Here is a 7,002-nt window from a genome sequence, read left to right on the forward strand (position 1 = left end):
GACATTTATCTCTATACACTTGGTCATTATATGTGTTTCTCTTCTTTGGCGCACATATGAGACGCACCCGAGTTTGCCCCTTAAATCAGGGTGTGGTAGTCAATCAACTTGTGGTGTGCAGGTGTGAAGCACAAGGACAGTTGTCGATGGTGGTGAAGGTCATGCGGGCTCATGCTGATGGATCAAGAGAGGTGAAGGACGAGTGATGGATCTTGACTGACAGACCAGAGCAGCCGTGTGAGCAACCATGGTGGCGGACACCTGATACACGCACTTGCACGATACATGTTGGAGTGGACCGTGTTGTTAGTGTGGTCTAGGACTGGCGGGACACACGTCTAGTCGTGGAGGACACACACGCGGTGCGGTATTCAGAGTGGTTTGATGGTTGAGCCTCAAAAGAACATAGCGCTATGGATGACATGTTTTTGTTGAGTGTGGGCCACAAAACTCGACGCGCGGTGGTTCTAGAGGGAACCAGTGGAGGCACATGGCGTCACAGTGAAGGGTGCATCAAGGCAGAGCAACTTTGTGTGGAGCGCATGGTCATCGGACCGAAAACCTAGGAGTTGGTCTATTTTGCCTTGACAGAGAGGATAGACTCTATGTAAATAGGGGTACTGTTGGGGATGGATTTGGGTGGAGATAGACTCTTTGGATCACTGCATATGCCCTCACGGTGTAGGTCCTGGTCGTGATCCGAGTTTATTCTCATTTGAGTTCATTATGAGAAAACCCCAACAAAATATCGCTCTTAGGTTTTCTGATCCACGCTTTGATGTTTAGTTTGTTTGGGTTCGTACTTCACAAGTAACCATCTTCTACACTGCACAAACTATCTATGAAGTTTGAGATCACTCTGGGCAATTTTTAGTGCCAGGCACTACCGCCCTTGAGCGCGGCACTATCGGACCCTAGCACTGCCGCTCGGACTTCCTTGCGTTTCTTGCTCTGATTTTAGATAGAAACTTTGGTTTGTTGTTTTGAAGGTTTTATGTATAGTCAGACTACATTGGTTTGCACTAAACTCTGATCTGTTACTTTGAGTCCCTAGAGGGGTTCCAGTTGAACTTTGGGGTCAAAAATTGGATCTATTGCTTTGAGTCCCTAGAGGGGTTCCATTCACAATCTCTTGTCGCCTAACCGGTCCTACAATTGGTTATGGGTTTCCCTTCCCTACGGTTCAAAATCCACGTAGACGACATGGAACGTGGTGTTGATAAGCCACCATTCTTCGATGGGATCAACTACCCATACCAGATGATTCGCATGTCTGTGTTTCTTTAAAGTATGGGATATCTAGTTGAGAGATTTGCCTCGATGTTGTGTTCATTGCTGCAAGTGAAAAAAATTCAATTGGAGTTCCATGGTTCGAACAACAAAGCTTGTAACGCTTTGTTCTCATGTCTCTCGTTGGGTGAGTTTGAGTGAGTTGGACATTTGGCTATGTCTCACGAGACCTGGCCCACCCTCAAGAAATTCCATGAGGGCAATGATCATGTGAAAATCATACTCTTTGAGATATACCAACGAGAGTACGAGAACTTTGTTTAGTTGGCTGGAGAGAGACCATAAACACCATGTTTTCTTGGTTCAAGTCCATCGTGAACAAGATGCATGCCAACAAGGCACAGTTACCCTATGATGATCATGAGAGAGCGCTCAAGCTACTTCTTGCTCTGGATCAGAGGGTTTCGGAGATCAAGGTCTTGGCGACCATTGAGTCGCCCAACTACGAGACCCTCACCTTGGATGAGCTATTCAGCAAGCTCAAGTCCAACGAGATTGACCACCACACTCAGGCCAAGATTGAGAACCCTGGTGCACTGTTGGGGGCCTTTTATGCCGAAGATCACTCGTTAAACCTTTTTCTTCGTCACGACCAAGTGTATTTTAGGAACATTTCTACTAGCGAATGAAGCTAACCTTCGGCCGAGGCAGCGTACAAAGAAGCTTTGCCTATGCGTGCAAGTTGCTAAGATGATAGCCGAAGTCGATAACTTCTGGCATAAGCTAGAGGAGAAGCTACCAAACAACAAAGTCTTAAACTCACACAACGGAGGATAAAGAAAATACGTTATTGTCCTGATGTCATTTGTAAATAATTTGTGTAAAGCCTTGATGGGCATGATTGTAAATCTGTACAATGGCCATTCATCTTCCCTATAAGTTGATGAACAATGCCCTGCCTAAGGTACCTTCTCGAGGGCCATAGCTTCGTGTCGCTTAGCCTTTGAAGAACCTTTGCACCACCTTGTGTTAAGGATCCGAAGTTATGCTTGTAAACTCATATAACATAATAGAAAAGGAATAAAGAGGATGAGGCAAAGAAGATGAGTTTTCATATTCCATCGTGCAATGTTATTTTGTTATATATCGTTTTCACTTGCATTTCCTCCTGAAAACTTCGTCCTTCACATTAACACTTCGAGGATGAAGGTTCACACTCCTAACTTGTGTTTCCTTGATGTTCAACGCCTTCAGGGGATTGAAATCAAGTACCCAACATTACTACCCACCTTCGGTGATCTCACGACCACGACGAGCTTCGTCACAACAAAGAGCATGACGAACCATCAAGCTTCCATGGAGAAGCTTACACTTCCCATCACTAGGGGCTCAAGCTTCGAACCCAGCAACAAAAAGCACAAGAAAGAAGCCCAAAGAAGGGTGCAGTATGTAGGCATCCAAGGACCCTACATTAGGACCAAGTGGTCCCACATTCCTATTACCTTCTCTTAGGAAGATCTTCGTCTTAAAGATTATCCACACAGAGATGTCATGGTTATCTCCTGTGTAATCAAAGGTTTTGTAGTCCATAATGTTCTGGTCGACACAGATAGTACTGCAGATATCATATTTGTCAAAGATTTCAGGCAAATCCAAGAGCTTGAAGATAAGCTCCAAGATTCAGCTTTCCATCTCTATGGCTTTGGAGGATAGCAGGTGATGGCACTAGGTTATTTGGCCATACCTATTACCTTCGGCTATGTCAATAACACAAGAACAGAGGAATTCATGTTTGAGGTTGTTGATATAGAATTCCCATAAAAGTTGTAATAGGAAGAGGAACTCTCAATGTGTTCGAAGCAGTTCTGCATTCAGCTTATCTTTGCAAGAAGAAACCCAATAATCAAGGAGTTATATCAGTCTATGGCAGTCAAGAAGCAGCAAGAAGGCAGAAGGGACCCTGCAAGAGCTGAAGATTGCTTATAACATAGATGAAGCTGAAGCATAAATCTGGGATTCTGAGAAATCAATAAAAGAAAAGGAATCTTCGATGGATCAGCCGAAGCCGGTGCTTCTCTATGATGATGTTGCTGAGCAGAGAGTCTTCTTTGGCGATCAGCTAACTTCAGAGAAAGAGTCTAATCTCTGAAGGTTTCTATTTCACAACAAGGATGTCTTTTCCTGGTCTGCAAATGACATGTGTGGAGTCGACAGAAGCATAATAGAACATGCCCTAAATGTGGATCCAAGCACCAGGTCATGCAAGGAAAAGCTTCGTAAAATGTTCAAAGACAAGGCCAAAGGTGCAAAGGCTAAAGTTAAAAGATTGCTTAGTGCTAGTGATGTAGCTGAGGTGCCCGATCTTTCGGCGAGTAGAGATAATTCCGATTTGGCGGAAGATGACCCTTGCGATCCGACTATGACGAGCAAGCCCGAGGCGCCAATGCAATCGCTGAACCAACTCCCTGTGGTTACCGACCTTGCTGATGCGAGATCGGCCTGATCACGAAGATCGTTTCCTGTGCGCAATCGAAGAACGAACAAGAAAAAGATGCGAGCAATCTAATCTATTACTCGAGGGTGGAGTTCTGAATACACGAAGACAACGCAGATTTGCGTGTGTTCGAGAGTAGCTAAAGCTAACGTAAAACAAAACTCGAGAATAAAGGAGGCGCAGCTCCTGGATAAATAGAGGGGGCGCAGCCCCTAAGGGCGGCCAACCCTAGGTCGTCCACTATGGGCCGCAGTTGGGCTGGTCGTCTATTCTTCTGGGCCCTCATTCTTTAGTAGCATGACGAAGTTAAGATCTCTGGCATGGGCCCGAGTGATTGGCCCAGCTAATGAAGGAAGTGGCGCTTGATGTGGAGGTGCTGCTGGTGTAGTCGTACTCATAGTGATGTCCTCATCATCCTCCCCTTCTTGAAGTGAAGTCGTCCTCGACGACAACTCCTCATCCTCGGCCATATATGGTTTCAAATCTGCAACATTAAAACTAGTGGAAACACCAAATTCCGCAGGCAGGTCAAGGTTATAAGCATTATCATTAATCTTTGTTAGCACCTTAAAAGGACCAGCAGCACGAGGCATTAATTTAGAACGGCGCAAAGTAGGAAACCGATCCTTTCTCAAGTGCAACCAAACCATATCACCTGGCTCAAAAGTAACATGTTTTCTTCCTTTACTACCAGCAACCTGATTTTTTGCATTAGTAGCAGCAATGTTCTGTTTCGTTTGTTCATGTATGGTAATCATTTGTTCAACATGTGCAGCAGCATCTACATGTGGGGCGTTCGCAGCATTAAGTGAAATCAAATCAATAGGTGCCCTAGGGATGTAACCATAAACAATCTGGAAAGGGCACATCTTTGTAGAAGAATGCGTGGCATGATTGTAAGCAAATTCAACATGAGGCAAGCAATCCTCCCAACGTCTCAAATTCTAGTCTAAAACAGCCCTAAGCATGGTAGATAAAGTTCTATTTACTACCTCAGTTTGTCCATCAATCTGAGGGTGACAAGTAGTGCTAAACAATAATTTAGTTCCCAATTTATTCCAAAGAGATCTCCAAAAATGGCTTAGAAACTTAGCATCGCGATCAGAGACTATTGTTTTTGGAATACCATGTAAACGAATAATTTCTCTAAAGAACAATTCAGCAACAATGCTAGCATCATCAGTTTTATGACAAGGTATAAAGTGAGCCATTTTAGAGAATCTATCAACAACCACAAAAATACTATCCCTCCCGTTCTTAGTTCTAGGCAATCCCAAAACAAAGTCCATAGAGATATCAAGCCAAGGAGAAGAAGGGACAGGCAAAGGCATATACAAACCATGGTTGTTCAACCGTGACTTAGCTTTCTGACAAGTAGTGCAGCGTGCAACAAGGCGCTCAACATCAGCGCGCATCCGAGGCCAAAAGAAGTGGGCAGCCAACACCTCATGCGTTTTGTAGACGCCAAAATGCCCCATGAGACCGCCTCCATGCGCCTCCTGTAACAACAAAAGACGAACCGAGCTAGCTGGAACACACAGCTTGTTAGCGCGAAACAGGAACCCATCCTGTATGTGAAATTTGCCCCATGGTATCCCATTAATACAATGGCCGAAAGCATCTTTAAAATCAGCATCGTCAACATATTGATCCTTCACAGTGTCCAAACCAAAGATTTTAAAATCTAATTGTGACAGCATGGTATAACGACGAGACAAAGCATCAGCAATAACATTGTCCTTCCCGTTCTTGTGTTTAATAATGTAAGGAAAGGACTCAATGAATTCGACCCATTTAGCATGACGACGGTTCAGATTTGTTTGGGTACGAATATGTTTTAAAGCCTCATGATCAGAATGAATTATGAACTCACGATGCCAAAGATAGTGTTGCCATGTATGCAAAGTGCGCACTAAAGCGTAAAGCTCCTTATCATAAGTAGAATATTTCAGACTAGCACCGCTTAATTTTTCACTAAAATAAGCAACTGGTTTTCCTTCTTGTAACAAAACAGCACCTAGCCCAATACCGCTAGCATCGCATTCAAGCTCAAAAACTTTATTAAAATCAGGCAATTGCAAGAGGGGAGCTTGGGTTAACTTATCTTTCAAAGTGCTGAACGCTACCTCCTGCGAATCACTCCAAGCAAACGACACATCTTTCTTTGTAAGCTCATGTAGAGGCGCTGCAATGGAGCTAAAATCACGAACAAATCTGCGATAGAAACCTGCAAGTCCAAGAAAGCTCCGAATTTGTGTGACCGTCGTTGGTGTAGGCCATTCCCGAATGGCAGCAATCTTGCTGCTATCCACCTCAATGCCCTTCGAAGTATCCACATAACCAAGAAACGAGACACGTTGCGTGCAAAATGTGCACTTTTCCATGTTACCAAACAAGCGAGCAGCACTCAAAGCATCAAAAACAACACGCAAATGTTCTAAATGCTCCTCTATAGACTTGCTGTAAATAAGGATATCATCGAAATAAACAACAACAAACAAACCTATGAAGGCCCGTAGAACTTCGTTCATTAAACGCATAAAGGTGCTGGGAGCATTAGTCAATCCAAATGGCATAACCAACCATTCATATAAACCAAATTTCGTTTTAAAGGCCGTTTTCCATTCGTCATTGAGTTTCATTCTAATCTGATGGTAACCGCTACGCAGATCAACCTTAGAGAAAATAACGGCACCACTAAGCTCATCTAACATATCATCAAGGCGTGGAATAGGATATCGATAACGAACTGTGATGTTATTAATAGCACGACAATCTACGCACATACGCCGTGACCCATCTTTCTTTGGAACGAGTAAAACAGGAACCGAGCAAGGGCTAAGAGACTCACGAATGTAACCTTTATCAAGCAGCGTTTGCACCTGGTGCTGGATCTCCTTCGTCTCATCTGGATTTGTACGGTACGGGGCGCGGTTCGGAAGAGAAGCGCCGGGGATGAGATCGATCTGATGCTCGATGCTACGGAGGGGAGGAAGACCCGGTGGTAAGTCCGTAGGATAAACATCAGCATACTCCTGCAAAAGGTTAACAACAGAAGGGGGTATATCCAAAGACGGTGCATCATCAAGCGGAACAAGCTTGCGCGAGCATACAAGTGCATAACAGGGCATATGAGCTTCATGGAGATCATCAAAATCAGCACGTGTAGCAAGTAAAACAGGTGAGTGCAACTTGATTTCAGATTTAATAGGTGCGGCTGATGTTGATTTGACTTGTTGTGCAGTTTTAGCAGCCCTAGTAAGATCATCTTTCAAAAT

The sequence above is a fragment of the Zea mays genome, chromosome 7 (genome assembly GCF_902167145.1).
Source record: "Zea mays cultivar B73 chromosome 7, Zm-B73-REFERENCE-NAM-5.0, whole genome shotgun sequence".
NCBI lineage: Eukaryota > Viridiplantae > Streptophyta > Magnoliopsida > Poales > Poaceae > Zea > Zea mays.